This window comes from Peromyscus maniculatus, chromosome 19 (assembly GCF_049852395.1).
Source record: "Peromyscus maniculatus bairdii isolate BWxNUB_F1_BW_parent chromosome 19, HU_Pman_BW_mat_3.1, whole genome shotgun sequence".
Taxonomy (NCBI): domain Eukaryota; kingdom Metazoa; phylum Chordata; class Mammalia; order Rodentia; family Cricetidae; genus Peromyscus; species Peromyscus maniculatus.
This window is the reverse complement of record NC_134870.1, coordinates 47,814,048-47,836,615: the sequence shown is the minus strand read 5'-3', so window position 1 is coordinate 47,836,615 and position 22,568 is coordinate 47,814,048. Positions and strand designations below refer to the sequence as shown.

General features: G+C 38.6%; 1 protein-coding gene across 1 annotated transcript in view; it reads left to right on the top strand.

The window, feature by feature from the left end:
• Marchf3 (membrane associated ring-CH-type finger 3) overlaps window positions 1-22,568 on the top strand; it is a 145,481-nt gene that overhangs the window by 56,744 nt on the left and 66,169 nt on the right. The window lies entirely within an intron of this gene.

Below are 22,568 nucleotides of genomic sequence, written 5' to 3'. Positions count from 1 at the left end.
TGTGACATTCTCAACCATGGATAAAAATGATTTCGCTCATATTTAGCCTCATCACCCTCTCTTGTGCCCCATTCCCACCGATCCTTTCCTCTTCCCAACTAATCCCCCTTCCATTTCCACATCTTCTTTCCTTGTGGCTAATAAGTTCAACTAGGATTGCTTGCTTGATCATGGTGAGGGGTTGCTTAAAGGAGTATGGGCAGATACTTTTAGTTCCTATTTGAACAAGAGGCTAATCAAGTCACAGATGCAGTAAGAAAGGCTGAGTTTCCTTCCCCTGAGCTCTTCACGGCAGCCGCACAGCTCAGTACTGGGGTGTAAGTGGAGAGAGGAAAGCACTCCATGTGGGAGGAACATGCAGATGGAGGAATCTGGCCCTCAATTAATGAATGTCGTCAACACCTTTCATCCTGGATGGCACACCAAAGGTCTAGGTGAGACCAGCAGGACAGGAAGAGAAAGATTCTATCTTTAACTGACCTCATCCCACCTCCTACCCTACAACTTACACACCTTAAAGCACCTTAATTCCATCATAGTACGTCAGCCAGAAATGCAGTGGTGATTATGAATGCAGAAACATTGTGCTTCTATCTCTTGTCATTTCTCCTATAAACTTATTTAGGGGAAGCTGACGTGTATTCACTTCTTACTGGGGTTTTCATAAGGGGAATGATTATATTAACAGAAAAAAAATTTTTTTGTTATTTTCTTTTTAAGTATTCAAGCTCTCAGTTCCAAATGGAGTGCAAATCTATCTGTTGTATTCTAACTCAAATGAAAAATGTCGGACTCCACGAAAGCAGCAACAGTAATGGTATAACCAGTGTGGATAATGAAAGCTTCTGGTCTAGGGAAGGGGAAAAAACTAAAAGACCTGTTCAAAATTGCAGAGCCGGGGAGTCTGGCAGTACTTCCTCATAGTTCACAGTGACAGACAAATTGTTAGTTACCACATGTGTAATTTATTAGTAATTGCTCTAATTTGCCTCCTAAGTTTCCAAGTTGCCAGTTCACTGAGATCAACTATTTTCTACCCATAAAATAGGAATCATATGGTAATTTAATGAAGTAGCTAGCCAGTGAGGGTGATTTCCATGCAAAGGGGTTATTGCCTTCGTAATTTAGAAAAGTGGGGGAGGAATGATAGTGTCAGCTCCTGAGAAGCCCGGTGACTAATATCACTCTCTGGGATTAAAATGCTACCCGTGTTTTCCTCTGGTGGACATATGGCCATTGAGATAACCGGCTTTCCTTTGGGTTGGGTTACAGCCTGTTTGAAAGAAAACCCTCCCTCCCTCCTTGGAGCATTGTAAGGGCTGCCATGTGATGAGGGGAAGCTCTCCCATGGGTGATACAGTAGGCAGAGAATAGAGTCTGCAAATGGAGAGTCCAATCAGACCTGCTGAGGGAGGTATAGAAAGGGTTGGTATAGAGCTGTGTTTTCTCCTTAAAACAAATGATCCGCTTCTTTCCACACGTAATTAGTTGACTTTAAGTACATCTAACTCTAAGAGTAAATGTGGAATTGTCTTCTTGTGGCCAGCTTATTGTATTCTCTCTACTCTTTTTTTAATTGATGTGTGTTCGTTGTGCATAGTGCTTAGTTCATAAAGACAATTTCTTTCAAGAATATCATAGAGTGGTTTTTTGGTTTTGGGGGGGGGCGTGTTTTTGTTTTTGTTTGTTTGTTTGTTTGTTTTACCATTTTCACTCCTCCATACCCTTCCCTTTCTTCCATACATACAGAGAAACGCTTTCATAGCCCTATGGTTTTATGTTACTATATAAAAACCTAGGATCCACAAAGGAGAGAAAATATCTGATATGTGTCTTCCCCCAGTCTGGCCAGTTTTACTTAGCCCCGTGTCCACTGGTTGTAGCTGTATCCCAACACGGACACCATCTCACCGTTCCCTATGGCTGAACAAAGCCCATTGTGTTTATGTGTCACACTTTCTTTGTGTATTCCCTAACTTGGCTCTTGCTGCACTAACCACTCATGTGCAGGCATCTCTGTGGTGCATGCATGTGCAGAAGTGGTGGAGCTGGGTCACATGCTGGTTCCGTTTCTAATTTTTGAGGAACCTCCAAATAGACTTCCATAGTGTCTGAGCTAATTTACACCCAGTAGCAGGTTATAGAACTTCCCAGTTTCCCACATTCTACCCAGCATTTGTTGTTACTTGTTTTCTTTATGAATGACATTCTGATTCCTCAGGGAGATGGAATCTCAGTATAGCTTTAATTTGCATCTTGGTGATGGCTATGAATATTGAACTTTCTTTGCTATGTTTATTGGCCTTTGTACCTCATATTTGGAGAGCTGTTTGTTCATTCCATTAGCTATTTGTTGGTTGGGTTGTGTGGTTCTTTGGTGTTTAGATTTTTTTTTAGTTCTTTTTGTATTCTAGGTATTAATTTTCTATCAAATATGTCGCAAAGACCTTCTCCCATTCTTGGGCTGCCTCTTCACTTGACTGTTTCCATTGCTATGCAGCCTTCTACTTTCCTGAAATCCACTTGTTAGTTCTTGGTATTATTTCCTGAGTTGTTAGGAGTCCTTTTCAGAAAGTCCTTGCCCATATCTGTGTCTTCAAGTGTTTTCCCTTTACATTTTCAGAGTGGCTGGTCTTGTGTTAAGGCCTTTTTTCCATTTTGAGGTGATTTGTATGCAAAGCGAGAGATTTGGATCTAGTTTTCATTCTTCTACATGAGAATATCCAGTTTTCCTAGCATAATTTGTTGGAAAGGCTATATTTTCCCAACATAAGTTTTTGGCTTCTTTGTCCAAAATCAGGTGTCTATAGCTGTGTGGGTTCAATTCTGCCTTCTCTTTACCGTTCTACTGATCTGCATGTCTGTTTTGTGCCAGTACCACATTGTTTTGTTATTAGAACCAGGAATTATAATGCCATTATTCTTTTTCTCAGGCTTTCTGTTCTTGAAATTCCTCAGTTTACCAACAGAATAAATTTTCTGCTTATCTTTCTTTGTTCAAGTAAGCTGAGGGCTCAGTCTGCATCATGTGACATCAGCAAGCTATGATGGTCCTGCTGCTTACTGAGCTCTGTCAAGGCCCATTTGTAAGAGGCAGTAGCATGGCTTAGCATTTGGTTTTCAGGTTTAAGCTATAATCTTAGAAATAATAGAGACCAGAAAATAAAGTTCTCATCCGACTCCTAAGTTAATAGAAGGAAACGGTGGCAGAATAAATGTAGGTTGTTCTAGACAGTTTTGGAAAGTCACTATTGTACCCAGTTCAGCTGGCAGCCACCCTTGGACTGATAAAATCCCTTTGCAGATCACCAGAATAACACTTTGGCTCAATCTATCAAAGTCACAACCACATCTCTCCAGAATCTCATTTGGCCACAGGTCAAATACATTATCTCAGAAACAGAAGATGTTCCTGAATAGTGTTCTTTTTTTTAAAAACTTCTTATTGATTCTTTGTGGATTTCACATCATGCATCCTGATCCCACTCATCTCCTTGTCTCCTTGACTCAGCCCTCTGTCCCCTCAACTCTGCCCTCTGTCCCCTTGACTCTGCCCTCTCCTGAAGAGCATTCTTAACCACAGCTGATGTTCACATAGCTTTAGCAAGATTAAATGAAAATACAGAAAAAGTAAAATATCATTTGCATAATTCTTACTAATATTCTTGAAATCAAGATACTTTCAGACATGACCAAATGATTTTTGAAAAATAACTCTCGTCTATACACTGAAATGAGACTGTCAATGATTTTGAATTTGAAGCAAACTGGGAAACCACACTTAATAGACTTTTGACCTCCTTAGCACTCTGTTACCAAGCAGGATCACCATCCCCATGCCCACTTAATGGGGGAGCACAGGGCAGGAGGATCACTGCATTTTAAGTAGTGCTGCTCCATGTGTGACCACCAGCAGCAGAAGTATCTGGAAGCCCATTGGCAATGCCAGTTCATGGCTCTATCCGAGCCTTCCATAGCAGAATCTCTGGAAGATTCCAGTCTAGAAACTCTAGAAATGATTGTAGTCCTCACTGCAGTCTGAAATCCTGACCTCTGCATCCCTGGAATGAACTGTCAACCAGCAGTGGATGGCTAGGGGTTGTGCTGAAAAGTCTTTCTTTCTGCTAGTGACAAAAGTGTAGACATTCACACCATCATCCCTTGGCAGAAAACTAGGTCTTAGCCATTGACTTTTGCTTTCTTTTCTCCTCATTTCTCAGTCCACGGATCAGAACTGTGGGGCATCACACACTGAACCTGCCTTAGGATAACAGTGTGTATCTTTAGCCTTGGACTATAATGAGCGTCTCCTAACCATGTGAAGAACTGATCCAAACATTGATTTATTTATTATATGATTATGGAGTTAACTGTGGGCCTCTGTGAATACTTTAGCCATCTGCAAGAGAGAAAAAACAAAAACAGGAACCAAGGAAAGCAAAAAAAAAAAAAAACAAAAAAACAAAACAAAAAAAAACTCCTACCGTTCAGCATGGGTATTGAAAACCGCACCAAAGTTCAAACTTGTCTTTTTCCTAAACTCTTATCAAAATCCACTCACTTATTTTCCAAACTTCTTTTGCCTGAGAAGTATATGAGAATCTTTTTTAAAATTTTAGATGCATGAAATGTAAATGTAAAAGGTAAAAGTATAAAACTCTTGAAGAATTTGGATGCAAATCTTTGCTATCTTGAGTTGGGCAATGATTTCTTAGATATTTTATTATGAAGTACAAGCCATGGAAAAAATAATAAAATCTAAAACTTTGTGCTTCGATGGACACTGTCAAGATAAAAGTAAGAACAAAGCCTGTGGGGAGGAAGAAAATATGTGTATATCTGAAAAGAGTCTAGTAAGAGTCTAGTGTCCAGAGGGGAGTGGGGAGAGAGAGAGAGAGAAAGAGAGAGAGAGAGAGAGAGAGAGAGAGAGAGAGAGAGAGAGAGAGAGAGAGAGAGACAGACAGAGAGAGAGAGAGAGAGACAGAGAGAGAGAGAGACAGAGAGAGAGAGAGACAGAGAGACAGAGAGAGAGGCAGAGGCAGAGAGACAGAGAGAGAGCTCATTTGTATGTAACTTAAATTAAAAAAACCTGTCAGGCAGTGGTGGCACTCATCTCCCAGCACTCAGAAGGCAGAGACAGGCAGATTCTGAGTTCAAGGCCAGCCTGGTCTACAGAGTGAGTTCCAGGACAGCCAAGGCTACACAGAGAAACCCTGTCTCGAAAAATAAAACAAACAAACAAACAAAACAAAACAAACAAACAAACCAGGAGCTTCCTATGTAGCCCTTGCTGGCCTGGAACTCTGTATATAGAATATACTAGCCTTGGACTTGCAGCAGTCCTGTGTCTGCCCCCAGCCCTCCCCCCCCCCCAATGCTGAGATTATAAAATATATACCGTGCCTGGCATACAGAGGCAAAGTATTTGGGAGGTGGGAGCAGGAGGATGATGTCAGTGTTAGTGTATGCTAATAAAAACCTGCCTCAAAACCCCAAACACAGAAGAAGTGTGAAGCCATTAAGCTAAGGGAAAGAAGCCACACAGAAAAAGCTACCTATTTCATGCACATGTAATGTTCAGACTAGGCAGAGCCATCGAGGCAAAGTTAATTAGTGATTGATTGCCAGGGGCTGGAAAATAGGGAAGAAGTGACTGCTGGTGAATGCATGGTTTTCTCAGGAGGGATGATAATATCTTGGAATTTGTTGATGATGATTTCACAATATTGTGAAATGTTAAAAACACTGAACTGTACACTTTAAGGGGGTGAAATTTATAGTTTGTAAATTATATCTGAATTTTTTTAAAGACATAATTTTTCTCACTCTACCTCTGATGGCAAAGAATTGGCAAAACGTTAAATATTCTTGAAGCCATATGATGGACTGGTGTTCATTATGCTATTTTCTCTACTTTTATTTTATGTAAGCATCTCTCTCTAATTTAAAAATCCTGAGTGAGGCCTAGTGAGTTGGATAGTGAAATCTCCAAGGCTAGAAGCTGGGCATCTATCATCTTGTTTGCCAACAACTTGTTTCCAATGGCAGCTGTGTCAGTGTTGGTAGCGGTGTGGTTGAAAACAAAGTCTTGACATTTAGCTCAGTATGCAGCCCGACTAACCTCCAGCTCCTCCTGTCTCCAGCTCCAGTGCTGAAGCTATGGGCATGCACCACCACCTCCAACTTCCAGTTTATCCTTTTGAAATCAATCAATTGCTAGTTTGAAAGTCAGTCCACAGGGACTAGTGTTGTGTATGCACTTCTGTAAGCATGATTCCTTTAGCAGGTTTGGAAAGGAGAAAGCAGCTCTACTAAGAAAACAACTGATAAAGAGGAAACACAGAAAGTCCTGGCAGCTCAGTGAAAGGGACAGCAGGAAGAAGTAAGATGCCAATACAGGAACTTTAAAAGACCATTATGTTGGGGCCACTTAATTTAAAAGCCAACAGCCCTGTGCATCATCACAAGCTTGGAAACCATCACGGTTCACAGAATGGTGTGATTTTTCTATCCATAATGATGGCCTGGAAACATTGAGAAAGGGTTAAACTGTGTTCAAGAAATGTTGCTTAAGGGAAATGGAGGCAAACCATTGTTTTAGAAAACAGCATTCTTAAAATGTTGTATTTTTAAAACCTCAAATACCTAGGAAATCTGATTAGACAGGTAATAAATAATAGCTTTATTTTTAAGTCTCGGTTTTTCTGCTTGGGTTTTAAAATGTTCTAAAGGTTTATTTTATTGCATATATATGAGTATTTTACTCACATAGCATGTCTGTGCCAGGTGCTGGAGGTCAGAAGAGGGCATTGGGTTCCCTGGAACTGGAGTAATAGGCAGTTGTGACCATCATGTGTTACTGAGAACTGAACCTAGGTCCTTCTCAAGAACAAGTGCTTTTAACTGCTGAGCCATCTCTCCAACTCCTTTGCTTGACTTTTGTAAACAAAAATCTATCTTGCAACTGAGGACAAACCACAGGAAATAAACTGCCTCTCTGAAACAAGAACTGAATACACTAAACATTTGGAGAAAGCAAACAGAGAAGAAAGGAGTTTTATTGTTCGTTTTTTAATGCACTTTCTTCTTAGGCATGATGTTTCTTCAAACCAACAGCACTGGGATAAAATGAAATGTTATGAAATATTTTAAACATATTGGTGAAAGGCTTTTGATAAATGTACACACTTGTGCAGCTGTCATCCCAACTAGTATATAAAATATTCCTACCTTCCTAGGGTTCCTGTGCCCCTTTGTAGTCAGGCCTCTGTCCCAATTCGATTCTTCCCCAGAAAACTGCTGGTATGATTTTGTCACCATGACTACATGCATGATAGCATGAGTGCGTGAATGTGAAATGTTCATACCAAGCAGAGCTAGCCATTATTTTGTCATAACTTGTACAGGAAAGACTTAAGCTGTGTGTTCTCTTGTGTCTGGATTCTGTTTCTGCATATTTCTGACTTGCACCCATGTTCTTGCATGTTATTAGCGGTCATTCCATTTTACTGTTGAAAAGCAGTCACTATATGAATATACCACAAATGATTTATCCCTTTACCTGTTGTTTCTGATTGTGTGAACAAAATGTATACGTCTTTTTATGGATCTACGTTTTGATTTCTCCCTGATAAATACACAATGTTCATGTTAAACAGATACTTAGCTTCTTAAGAAACTGCCAAACGCTTTTCCCTTGTAGTTTCAACATTTTAAACTCCATTAGCAATGCAAGAAAGTGTCAGTTAAAGCCTGTGACCTTGACTCCCCACTTCTCCTCTTACTCATTTGCTGTTTTACGTACTGCTTTAGATGCTTCACCTTGTAGTTATGTAAACCCCCCCCCATAGGGTTATAAACATTCCTAAGCTTCATGCCAGCATTAATATTAATGACGTGCTGTTAATATCTCAGGAAAAGTTTTAAACACAATTTTTCCTGAACAATGATGGTTAAAATGGTTTCTAAAACTGCATTTATTTATGTCAATCTCTAGCAGGTAGGCAATGGAGGGATATGAGTCCTTGGCAGTTCCTATCTTGGCAATTTTTGTAGCTTAATTTTTTCATTTTGTTATTGCCTTTGTGAGGAAGTCAGCTCTTCAGGGTTTTCTGTTCTTGTTTTGTTTTGTTTTTAACAAAGTCTCACTGTGTAGACCTGGCTAGCCTATAACTCGCTACATAAACCAGTCTGGCCTTGAGTTCACAGAGATCACCTGCCTCCATCTCCTGAGTGCTGGAATGAAAGGCTTGTGCCACCACGCCTGGCAGCCCTCGGTTCATGAAAGAGGGCTGGTACAGACCAGTGATAATTTGCTTGAACTGGAAAAGGTGGTCAGACCAGTGTGAGAATCTCAGCTTCTTTTTATTGACCAATGTGTACCCTACAGAGCCTCGCTTTCCTCGTCTATAATCTGAAGAGTAAAGGGGATAATTACCCATATCTCATATAATTATTAGGATGACAATGATCTCATTGATGTAAAACCTTTGGCAGTGTTGCTAATCATATTTATTGCTCATCCAATGGAAACTAAAACAGATGTGTTCCAATATTATTAAAGCAAGGTCATCATAAGAAACATGGGGGTGTGTTCTAGAATATAAATTCTGTCTCCTTTTGCTCTGACCTGGACCATTTCCCCTCTCCTGGGCATTCAGATGCTCCTTTTCTATTTACTTCTAATGAGACCACCTTCTTCCACGCTGTCCTCTCCTTACTCTGCACCTGAGATGGGGTGAAAGACTTCTCATTTCCTACTCGGACATGGGATCCAGGCTGGATCACGATGCTGCTGCCCGTCTCAGCTGTTTGAGCTGTTCTCATACTAAAGCATCCTCTTCCTCAGAAGCGGTTTCTGATTTCTCACATGCTCGTGTAAAATAGATGCTAAGCTTCTGAAGAAAATGCCAAACTCTCCTCCCAAGAAGTCTCAACATGTTATACTCCATTGGGAGACCTATAAAATGTATGGGTGAGGAATTATGCTGTATCTGCCATATAGACCCCAGACTAGTAAAGCTATGGAGCCTCTTTTTTCTCTTAAGAAACAACCAGAATATGACAAAGGGCCAAAGAAATTCTGAACTCACATCTTAAAATTCCAGAGTAAATTTAAAAAAGAAAACAATTTATCATATAAGTAAATATGAGACATAATTTTAGTTTATCTTTTAAAGAAAAAAGTCACACTATTTTGGAGTCCCTTCTCTTTGCTGAAAAAAAAATATATTGCCAACATTCAGGTGTTTCTTCTATCCATGTAATTTACCAAAATTGCAATAATTCAAAACAGATTTCCCTTGAAGTAGATACTCACAAGACCATTTATGTTTTGTCCTCTAGTCACAGGAGAAGAAAAAAGTAGAAAAATACCACTGAGTATTTGCCAGGTACCATGCACTGAGCTATACATTACCTAGTTAATGCTTATAACATGCCATAAACAACACTGGAGCATTAATACTTAAATCTTATATATAAAGAAACTAACTTAGCATCAACTTTCCTATAGTTACATTAACAAAAAGCAGAAAAATTCCTTTATTATTAGAAAATAATAAAGTAAACTCAGTACCAAGTTATAGCATCATGGGTATATATTAGTTTTATTATTGTTGCACTTAGTAAAAGCATATAGTTTATATGTATGTATGCATAAACACACATGGTTATTATTACATAATCTTAGACTGGAAGGGAGGTGCCATGAAACATCTAATACTCTCATTTTCCATACAAAATTAAGGACCATGGGAGTGAGATGATTTGCCTATGGGGACACACTCAGCTAATTGATGTGCAGAATCAATCAGCAGATATATATATATATATATATATATATATATAGATAGATAGATAGATAGATAGATAGATAGATATAGATATAGATATAGATATAGATATATCGTTCATGTGCCTCCTGTGAATACAAGTTCCCTGAATATTGGCAGCATGTCCAAAACTCCCTTCTCTGATTCCCCCACATTGCAAAACCACATGTTAATGTCATGGTCCCATACTTGTTTTTTCACATGGTACTGCTTCCCACACTTTGTAGGTCAAGGAGACATATTATACATTCATGTTTTGCAGGCACCTGTTGGTTGGCATTGTGATTAGGCATCCTGGTTACTTCAGCATTTGATCACGAGCATGTCCGTGAAGTTGTGTTATGGTTGAAAAATAACCAGTAATATTCTTCTTTGTTTTTATATCTAGCAGTGACTATTAATGATGTGATTATAGGATGTAAGCAAACCCCTCCCAGAGAGTATATAAATGACTCAATGATTGCCTGGGGGCAGGTTACCCAATGCGACTGCACTCCGGAATGAAAATATCTAGCCTTGACAACTTTATTATGACTATAAATTTGGCTTCCCACTCTTACTCACATCAAGCCAAACCATATTGTTTCGTGAGGCACAATTCCTTATTAGATATCTAGAAAGCTAGTACAGACAACATCATGATAGAAATATAATTTTAATTTTAATCAAGTTTTGTTCATTCCCAAATGTTAGCTAATAAACAAATTCAGTACTATAGTCACACAAAATAGAGACCTATGTAAGACCAAAAACAACAAATTATATCCTTTATCATAAATATTTTTACACTAGGAAGTATAACTGTTGACACTTTTTCTGACCTTACCCTCCTTGCTCAGCTTAATATTTGGTCACTTCTAAAAGATAGATGCCCGGCTCTCTGTTTTGGCATCTCTGGGTTTGGTACACTGAATTCTGCCCACCAGTCATCTAAAATTTGATAAGCTCTATCCAAGTCCTACATGTAGATCAGTGTTCCTCATTTTTTGACAAGGAGACTAGTTGAAAACTTTCTGATAAAATATCACTAGTACACGAGAAATTTAGTGTGAAGGAAGGATTTGGGCTTGCTCAATTCTGCTTGTTATTTCTCTCTTTTCTTTATCTAGCACATATGAGATTCAGGCATTTGCAATAAATGTTACAAGAGATGTCATTGAATATATGAAGTCATAGCTGGAATCGCCTCCAACACATGATGGTATCTATACCACCTACACCAATAGCTACATAATAATAATATAAATCATAGAAACATTAAGGTTCCTCAGCCATTTTTAACTCATGCTTGTGAGTACTTAGCTTCTAATCAGGGTATTTATTGTTGAGTCATTTTTTTTAAATTACACATATGAGTATATAAAAATTAGAGTTTCCTAAGGGTTAAGGGGACAGGCAAAATAAGCCAGTGAACACAACAGAATTTAATTTTGAATATTAAAACTATGTATGGTATTGCCACATTGCCACATAATTATCTTTTTTAATTGTGAAAAATAACAAAATAATATTGCTGTAAATGGCTTGGGGCCCTGGAAATATATTATTTTTTGGAAGAATTTACGTCATCAAAACAGTTACAAGAGGTCTAGTGTTTTCAATGGCTGGAGGCAGATTAGGAGGAAAAGCTTAGATTTATTTTTTAAACATTTTCATGGGGAAAATATTAATAAGCATTAATATGAAATTAAAAGGGGAAGTTTTAGAGTTTGCATAAAATAAGCTGGAATAAGATGTATGCACTGCCTCCATAGAGTATTGAATATCATTTCAGCCTCCAAATATTGATACAACTGTCGTATTATTTTTACATTGAGACAATTTTGAATTTTCTTTTCTTGAAGTATTGTCCCAGGAGGCACTGTGATTATTAAACTAATCTTTATTCATGATTTGTATAGCTTGAACTCAAATCTCTCAAACAAAATTAATAAATCACATGTCAGTGGAGTAAATGGTGCAAACTAAACATTTGACGAGCAATTCTAGGTGAGTTCTTCTACTTACATCAACTTCCAGCTTATGGAAATGTGCTGCTTAAGATATGTACTACAAGTCTTGGGATACCCTGGAAACTGTCAAAATCTGTGATTTTGCCAGATTCACTCCAACTTGGGCTAAAAGCTAAAGTGGACCAAGCCACTGTTTCAACTCATACTTTAAAAGACAACGAGGAAGGAATATTTGACAACTGGACTTCATAGCACACCAGAATCCTAACTCAAACCCACCAACCCCTACAGCAGCAATTTGTGTCCATTTGTTCTCACTGTTTCCTCGGAGGAACCTCACAAGCATTGTCTGGTGCCCTCTGCGCAACTCTAATTGAGCAGTAACCTAGGAGACCAGCAGCATTGATAGTGTAGGTTATGATGCTGGCCAGGATACCAAGCATGGTGAGCTGCCTGTTAGTTGCTGAGTAGTTTTCCATAGAGACTTAGTAATGATGGCTTTAAAACACACACACACACACACACACACACACACACACACACACACACACACACACACACACAGAAGAGCTATAGAGATGAGTCGGAAGTTAAAAGCACTGTCTGCTCTTGCAGAGGGCTGGGTTCAAGTCTTCACACCCACATGGCAGCTCACAGGCATCTCTAACTCCAGTTCCAAGGCATCTGACACCCTCTTCTGACCTCTGTGGACACCAGGCATACATGCGATGCACAGACATATATTCAGGCAAAGCACTTACACACATCAATTTAATAAATAAGTAAAGAATACACAGAAACTATTGGCTGTGATCATTTAAGGCATGACCTTTTAAAGCCAGCCTCTATTGTAGGAACTTTCCCATTTACAAACACAAAGACAGGACAGAGGTATAGTGAACCCTTTTAATTTTCCCTATTGCTAACGTCTTGGATCAATATTATGTATTTGCTGCAGCTAGTGAACTGAGATTGAGTCTTAAAGTAAATACTAATTCAAATTTTCTTAGGGTTATAAGATTTAAATGTAATGTTTAGGTTAATGTGGAAGAATATGAAACTTGTATTATTTAGAGTGCTATATGATATTATGTGCTTTTTTGTTATTAGTGTACAAAATTGGGTTTCATTGCTTTTGTTTGTTTGTTTTGTGTTTTCAAGACAGGGTTTCTCTGTGTAGCCCTGGCTGTCATAGAACTAGCTTGTATACCAGGCTGGCCTCAAATGCAAAGATCTGCCTGCCTCTGCTTCCCGAGTGCTGGGATTAAAGATGGGTGGCACCACGGCCAATTCTCACTACATTTTTATGTGTGCATTTGCTCAGACACACTTGCCCTCCCCCTGCTGTTTTCATCCTCTTCTCAAGTAGTTACTCTTCTGCTCTCATGTCACGTGTGTGTGTTCAAATCTAGATTTTGCATATGAGAGAAAACATGTAATGTTGCCTTTCTTACATACACTCTATAATATTCAAATCCAGCTAACACAGTCCTCCAGCTGAAGTGCCTTAGTTTTTGTCTCATAATACCCTTTTTCTATCCCAGGACCCATAGATGACCTTCTGGTACTTTTTCTGCTTGGGCTTCTCTTGGCTGTGCTAGCTTCTCAGATCGTCTTTATTCTTGATGACTTTACACCTGTGAAAATTATTGCTCCAGGTATTTTATAGGTTGTCTGTTGTGTTAGTCAGGCTGACATCATTGACACATACCTGAGACAAACAATTTAAAAAGAATTATTTGTTTTGGCTTAAGTTTCCAGAGGTTTTAGTATATGACAGCTGGCTCTGTGTCTTGGCCATAGAGAGGTAGAACATCACAATAAAAGGTTGTGGCAGGCAAAGTTTCTCACTTCCAGTGGCTAGAATCAGAGGAAAGTGAGGCGACACTCCGGCTCCAGCATAAGATATGTCCTTTAAAGCTCTCCTTCCTGGAGTCTCTCACCCCGTGACCTGCTTCCTCCACTCTAACCCACCCCTAAAGTTTCCACTGGCTGAGGAACAAGCCTTTAATACATGAGCTTGGGCAAGATATTTCAAATATTTTCAAACTGCATATAACACACACCAATTGAAATATACCTAATATTACAGCGGTATAGAGACTGTGGTTGTAGACCTAAGAAAGGAAGACCATGGAAGTATTTTTATCACATCATATCAAAGGGACACGATAGCAAACGACTTGTTGATGTTGCCCTTGGTCACTTGGCTAAGGTAGTGTTTGTCAGCTTCCTTCCTGGTAAATTTTATCTTTTTCCTCTTCCCCCACTGCTTAGTGGAAAGAAGGCACTGTGTTCAGCCACCATTCCAGAAATAGAGATGCACGTTCTACCTCTACAGAAATAATTGCGGTTTCTGCTCTACAGCGATTTTTCTCATCCCTGACTCTTATTTATTCAATCAATCAATCATTTGCTCAAATCAGCGTAGACTAGCAGATCTTTATTTTTGCTTCAAACTAGAATGTAATCTCACTTTGTCTCTGATTGTTCTACCCTTGGCCACTGTGACCTCCTTCACTTGGTGCTATATCACTTTGAAATGGCTCCATATTGTGAGGTTCAGTTTCTTGTCTTTTTTTTTTAAGATTAGTTATCTTAAGTTAAATTTATATTGCACTCAAAAATATCAAACAAATGAGAGTTGTCAATTTTTGCTACATATGAGAAGGCCCAATCAATTTCTATTCAACTGGGCATTTTAAGACATGTCATATTGAACCAGATGATTATTCAGTTCTGTTGGTCTTTCTACTATACATTGCCCAGCTCTGATGCTCTTTTTTGGATTTGAGGATGATCATTTTAAATGATCAAATATCATTTTTTTAAAAAAAAACTTAGATCAGGAGTAACTAGGAACTTAGGATTAGATTATAAAGAATTGAGTAATGAAAACAATTCAGCATATAAAAGCAGTGAGGCTTTTAAAATTAAAAATTGAACTCTTAAAACAACTTACAATTCAAGACAATAAACCAACTGGACTATCAAACTAAGGTCAGTAATTTCATTGTATATGGGCAATTAATAGTTAAGAAATACAGTGGAAGAAGCCTATTTACTAAAGCTTAAAGTATTACATGGTAAAGCTAAGTTTAGAAAACAAATACTCATGAGCAAAATTTTTAAAAATCCACAAAAAAGTTGTTTCTCAAATGAAAAGACAGAATATTTTCAAGGTTTAATTCTTTTACCTTATTATCAGGTTTATCCACTTGAAATACAGTATCAATTTTAAATTGGTGATTCAAAAAAGTTCAAGAAAAATAATCAAAAGCAATCATCAGTAAACTATAGATGACATGATTAGGCATCTTCCTCTTCCAAATGTTAAAACAACTCAGGGCCGGCAAGATGCTAAGCAGGAAAGGTGCTTGACACCTGAATTGGATCCTCAGAACACAAGTCGTGGAAGGACAGAACCCAGCTCCTGCAGGCTGTCTTCTGATATGCACACATACTAAATAAATCAATGTGAAAGTATCTTTCAATAAATTAGGAGGCCATAATGACTTTAGAGGTCTTGTTTTATAAGACTACCTGGATAAAAGAGTCAGAATCTAGAAGCAGACTCTAGTGTGTCTAAGAATCTACTACAGATAAAAGTGACATAAAGGAAGTTAATAATTAAATTAAATTGACACAATTGATAAACCATTTGTAGAAAATTAAATTAGCCGTTAACATCACAAAGTACACCAAATAATCTACAAAGGGATTGAAGACTTCATTCAATCATAAGAGTTATAGACAAGTTAGGATGACTTTATCTGAAGGTAAAGGAATAATGGAAGAGATGCAGAGAAAATGGCAACATGCCTAATTCTAAGCCTTATGTCAGCTGGATGTTCAGCAAACTCAGAAACCAAGGACTGTGCTTGCCATGTGCCTTGGTGGTAGAGCGTGTGCCCAGCATGCACAGGGCCCTGGCTTTGATCCCTGGCATTGGGGGGAAAGTTAGAAAAGAAACAACAAGCTTTTATGACAAGTAACTAAAATCTGCATAGAATTCTTCAGTGGCATTAATAAAATAGAAAACTAAACAGAACAAAAGACATGAGTAGACTGACAAAGACTAGATGCTATGGCCAAGAAATATACAGTGAACCTTTAAAGACCCAACTGTTAGATGTTACATATGTATGTTATATATAGTTACTAGTTTAAATGTTCATGTCAGGAAACTGTAATAAGGAAACTCCATTCTTTACCTGCTAGTTTAAAGGGATGTTATAAATAATAAAACCCAGACTTGGGAGCTGCAGAGATGGCTCAATAGTTAAGAGCGTTTGCTCTTTCAGAGGACCCAGGTTCATTTCCCAGCATGGTGGTTCACAACCATCTGTAACTCCAGTCCCAGGGGATCCAATACCTTCTGGCCTCCACAGGCAGCAAGCATGCGTGTGATATACATACATCTATGAAGGCAGAACACTCGCACATAAAAAAATAAGTAAACAATAAAAACTTTAAAAGTAGATGTAGCAAAGATTTGGAGAGATGGGCAACTTTATTCAACTTCATGTGGAAGCCAAAGTTTGACAGACAGTGAAAGCTTTTCGGAAAGGGGATGTCAGTGGGAAGAGTGTCAGTGACATCTGGTCATAGCACTGGAAGGATATTGCTGTGTGAAGCTGCAGGGCAATGGTAAGACCTCTGCAATTCCATTTCGCCACCCGTAAACCAAGATTTGACTTAAAACATGGTCAGCAAAGTGAAGAGAAGCTGAGGTCGGGGAAAATGGTCGATTAGGAGAACAGAAGAGAGTTGCTTTAAAAGTATCTAAGATCTATTCTTTGTGAGTGCAAAAACCCCAGAAACAATACCTGAAATGTATGTAGGAATTTAGTTTATGGTAGACAACATATTAAATTGCTGAGACAGAATTATTTAACAATGATTTAGCTTTCATTATGAAAAAAATAATGTAGTGGTGTTTTATCCCATACAAATGGATAGATATATTTTAGATACGTTATGAATCTAAATGTGAAAAATAAAATTTTTAAATTATTAGAAGGAAATGCAGAAGAATATCTTTATGACTGCAGGGGAGAGATTATTTCTCAGTACACAAAAAGATAGTTCATAAAGGAAAAATTACATTAAGAGGTAAAACTCTTTTATGCAAAAACCTCTATAAAGTTACGAGACAAACTTTGGACAGAAAATATACCTTTTAGCATATAAAACAGAAAATATGTTGGTTTCCATACTGTAGAGTTGGAGAGTCCTTAGGAATCAGTATGAAGAGAGAAACAACTGGCTACAAAAGTGGAAAGCAAAGATCACCAAGAAATACACTGGGAGAGATTTTAAGTGATAAATGGAAGGAGAGCTGCTAGCCTTTGCTGACACTTAGGAGAAACACTTACGAAGACAGAAAGGAACCCTCTTCCCCCATCATAAAGGCACAAATAAAGAAGTGATGCTGTCCACTAGGATTCACAGAATGGAGAATTTTCCCAGCTTGCTGCTATGTGGAAAGTAAGGTGGAAATACCTGGTAAAACTGGAAATATGGGCCGGGCGGTGGTGGCGCACGCCTTTAATCCCAGCACTTGGGAGGCAGAGTAAGGCAGATGTTTGTGAGTTCGAGGCCAGCCTGGTCTACAGAGTGAGATCCAGGACAGGCACAAAACTACATAGAGAAACCCTGTCTCGAAACCCCCCCCCCCAAAAAAAACCCTTAAAACTGGAAATATGTATATTTTCTATCATGTTTACCCCTAGTAATATACTCTTTAAAAACAGTCCTTGTAAAAGGACAGTCATCTAAGCAGTCTTGCCATGCGAAACTCAGTGCCCCTTAATGAAGGGATCAGAAAATAATTAGAAATGACTGTGTTTTTTGTTTCTTTGGGATGCCCAGTCACTAGAACACTTTGTGGAGCGTTGCTGGTGCAACGTAAATATTTGTTAAAGCACACAGCAGTTAAAAATAATTAAATTTGTATGTTGTTATGTATCAACATGGATAGATTTCAGAAAAAGCATTGGGTCAACTGAGGTGTTTTGGAAAATGTACATTACTGCATGACTGTAATACACAAAGCAATACTGTGTATTTTCCATAGCTACTATACACACACCAATATTTTAAAAATCTGGGCCAGAAAAGGCACAGTTCATGATGGTGATGGCTCCTGGAAAGGAAGGGAAGAATGGTAAGAAAGAGGGAGTTACAGGCTGACAGTGTATGCTACGGAACAGAGAAACTTCAGGGTGTGTCTCAGATAATATCTCTTTTTTTTTTTCTTTTTATTTATTTATTTATTTATTTATTTTTCTATTATCAGCTTGATACAGTATAAATTCTTATCCTAATAGTGAAATGTTTCATTGAGGCTTGCCCAGTAATTGAGTAAAACCAAAACTTATTATAAGCCACAGTCATCCTAGGGTCCCCCCTGCTATATAGCCTCCCTGGTTCTATGGGTTGCAGTCTGATTGTTCTTTGCTTTATATCTAGAATCCACTTGTGAGAGAGTACATACTATATTTGTCCTTCTGGGTTTGGGTTACCTCACTCAGGATGATCTTTTCTACTTCCAGCCATTTGCCTGCATTTCATGTTGTCATTGTTTTTCTCTGCTGAGTAGTACTCCATTATGTATATGTACCACATTTTCTTAATCCATTCTTCAGTTGATGGGCATCTAGGTTGTTTCCGGGTTCTGACTACTACAAATAGTAATGCTATGAACATAGTTGAGCATGTATCTTTGTGGTATGATTGAGCATTCCTTGAGTATATGCCCAAGAGTGGTATGGAAGAGAAAGTAGGAAGTACTCTTGAATGCATTGGCACCGGAGATCACTTCCTAAATATAACACCAGCAGCACAGACACTGAGCACAACAATTAATAAATGGGACCTCTTGAAACTGAAAAGCTTTTGCAGGGCAAAAGATACAGTCAACAAGACAAAAAGACAGCCTACAAAATGGGAAAAGACCTTCACCAACCCCATATCTGACAGAGGACTCCAAAGTATATAAAGAACTCAAGAAACTAGACATCAAAATACTGAACAATCCAACTAAAAAATGGGCTAAAGAGCTAAACAGAGAATTCACAAAAGAAAAATCACAAATGGCTGAAAGACATTTAAAGAAATGCTCAACATCCATAATCATCAGAGAAATGCAAATCAAAATGACTCTGAGATACCACCTTACACCTGTCAGAATGGCTACGATCAAAAACACTAAGGATAGTCTATATTGGAGAGGATGTGCAGCAAAGGGAACACTCCTCCACTGTTGGTGGGAATGCAAGCTTGTACAACCACTGTGGAAATCAGTATGGCAGTTTCTCAGAAAATTGGGAATCGATCTACCTCAAGACCCAGATAATACCTCTTTTAAGAACTAGAAAATTCAGCTGAAGTATAAATGGCAAAAATATAAAACCTGAAAAATCTTAATTTATAAATATGTGGGCTCCTGTTTTTTCTGTTTACTAGGCTTTTTTAAATAAGAAAGAACATTTTGTTTCCACACAAGAAGAGGTAAATTGAATATAAATATATAAATAAAAATGAAAGTAAGCAATAAAAACAATTGAAATTAAAATATGAATGAAATTCAGCTTTCATTTCCTGGGTTTAAAAGAAAGTCAATTAAATCTCCTAGACAGTAGAACAAAAAGATAGAATATACAATAGGATATTTAATGGACATCAATACCTAATTCCAGGAGTCCAGCATCTGGCTAACAAGGGCTTCAGGAAGAGGGAACAAAGGCATAGAGCAGGGATAAGCAGTGAGAGATGCTAGGATATGTCCCTGAGCTGAAGAAGGACAAGAGCCTTCAAGTTATGCAGGAAACTTTAAACATAGAGGACACAGAAGATGCTAACAGTATTGAGTAGAAGGTTTTAAAATTAAGAATCAAATTGTATTTTACAGGGACATGGTACTAAAGTTCAGGTTCTTCAAGGGGATGATTCCTAACTTATAATTTATATTCCACTGGAACACTCATCAGTATAAAGGAAGAATAAAGAATTTGGAAATCTTTGGAATAATGATTTCTTTCAAAAACTGAAAATAGTCTCTAGCAAAAGAAGCAAGGAACTTAAAAGAGAGAAGAAAAGGCATTCTCATGGGGCTGGGGACAGAGGCAGTGGGTAAGGTGCTCACTCTGCAAATGAGAGAGTCTGGGTCTGTAGACCTAGAACACACATTTTTAGAAGAAGACATCTTAATTCTGATCTCAAAGAGTATGATAAAAAGACAAGCTTCAGACAAGCAGCAGGCTGAGAAAACTGTCTGGATATAGCATGAAGCCAGAAAATGCGTCTATAAGAACATGGATTTTCTATAATAATTTGATTAAACATCTGCATGATCCTAGCATTAAAATGAAATATATACTGCTATTGTCAACCCAAAAAAAATAAAATAAAAGCAATAAGCATCACCAGGAAAAACAAAAACCTCCTTAGTAAATCTGCAGCTTGACTATGAAGCAAATGAGGATGTGTCCTGATTTTAAATGATTGGTGGAGTCAACTTTTTTGTTATTATTTTTGGTTTTGGTTTTTGAGACAGGGTTTCTCTATGTAGCCCTGGCTGTCTTGGAACTCACTCTGTAGACTAGGCTGGCCCTGAACTCAGAGATCTGCCGGCTTTCCATTTCTCAGGTTGCACCCAACATCTCTGTCTGTACGGCACTGCCCTTTACTGTTCCCATTTGAGCTACTTGCATATTTTTATCCAACCGTAGACCAGCTGTATCAAATGGCATCAACAAGGAAGAGATGAGTCCTGTGCACACAGTCAACAGAGAAATGAGTGGGCTCACACTGATGGGGGAGGGGCATAGAGGTGTAATAACAAAGATGAAGCTGTCCAGTCAAGTTCATCATTCCCTCGAAAGAAGTTGCTATAGTTGAAGTATCATTCAAAACCTTCTGTGAATACAAATTCTATAATAGTACTATACATATTCTACCATTTTGAACTCCATGATTACTATAAAGGATAATATGCTATTAGCTAAAATTTTACTTAATGTCTACTATCTGCCAAGTTAACCATGTTATTGGTTGAGGATCACAAAGGAATGAGTGTACATAGAAAAGAAAAGAAAGCCATGGACCTCTGTGCCTCTCTAGTGAAAAATGATTAGCAAGAAGGGGAGAAATTAGGAGGCACCTTCCATGAGGAAAAAGGGAAAAACCTATCTACTGTAATATGTCAGAGTAAAATGAAGCTAAGAAAGTGTACCACGATGCAAGGAGAAAACAATTAAGTCACAAGCTGGGACAAGGTCAAATGAGAACCAAGAGTTGACGGTTGAATCAGCACCAAGGGAATAGCCTGTGACCCTGACAAAGGTGGTCTGGGTGGGGTGGCTTGCGGGGTTGGCTGTAAAGGAAGAGAAGGATGCAGCAGGATGCTCTGCGGCATGGTGCAAAGGTTCATTATCTTGATTGCAGCAATGTCTCACAGTGCATACGTGTGTCAGAAGTGATCACACTGCACACTTTCAATCTGTGAACTTCCTGCTGTCTCAGTGATATCTGGGTAAAGAGGAAAAGAATGGAAGGAAAGAAATGGAAAAACTTTTCAAGGAGATTTTTCTGTAGGGGGAACTGATTAGAGATGATTAGCTACAGAAGACACATCACAAAAGCAGGATTCTGTTTTTAGTTGAGAGGCATAACCGCATACTTGTATGCTATTGAGATGGTCCAGAAATAAGGAGAAATTGATGATATTGGATAGAGAGACGGTTGCTAGTGGTCTTGTAGAGTTGAAAGGCATATAGAGGGATGGATGGGATTTAGTGCAGATGTGAGGACAGGTGAGAGACAAAATCCACTGTACAGACTGCACCATATGTGAGAAGTGGGATCATAGGAGTCCACAGAACTTCTAGATCTCTCCAGTTTTCTCTATGAAATATGAGGCAAAGTCAGCTAAGAGTGAGAAGATATTTGAGACTAGGGGGAAAAGGTCAATGTGAAATTGCCAAAGAAAGCTTCTTGACATTTGGGTTCTCTTGATTAGGAATCTAAAATATGATGATTCAAAATAGGTATCTTTCTCCAACATGTTCCTCAGCCAAAAAAGCAGGCAGAGATTCAGCAAAGAGCTTGATCATTGTCTTGCTAAGAAACTAGACAAAGTAGCTATGTGCGTGGAAGAGGTTGATTGGTGATGGACCACTGTTTACATTGGATTTTGAAGGAGATACTAATGGATGGCCATAAGGTGAAAAAGAGGGAAGATAATGCATCACAGATCCTGGGAAAACAAAGGTTGTTGGTGTTGGGGTAGTAGAAGAAGTGAGCTGGGAAGATGGGCAGAGACAGGACAGGATGCTTCCTGTGGTGTTGATCCACTATATGCATATGTAGGTTTTTAAGTATATAGATTTTTGTCTGACCACTTAAAGACTCTTTTATGAAAGGAGGATCACAGAAGTCACACATCCTTATTACTAATGCTACCTCTTATTTCTTGGAGTTGGCTGTTTCCCCCCTTAGGTCACAGGAAGTTTTGCAGAGTCCATTCCCTTCCTTCTCAGACCACCTAACCCAAACGGTGCTCTCTAAGCCTCTTTACCTCCCTCATCCCATCCCTTGTGGATGCTGCCTTTGGGTTGTGCTGGGAACCTGATGGTTTCCTCACAACAGTAAGGAAAATAGGAGAAAGCCAACCTGCGCATGTGTCTTGTCAGACATTTATCTGTCTTGTAGGCAGCTCTTCTCCTTGGTGGCCAGCCACAGGGTCTTAGATGAAGGGAGCTAGAAGGGAGCAAAGTAG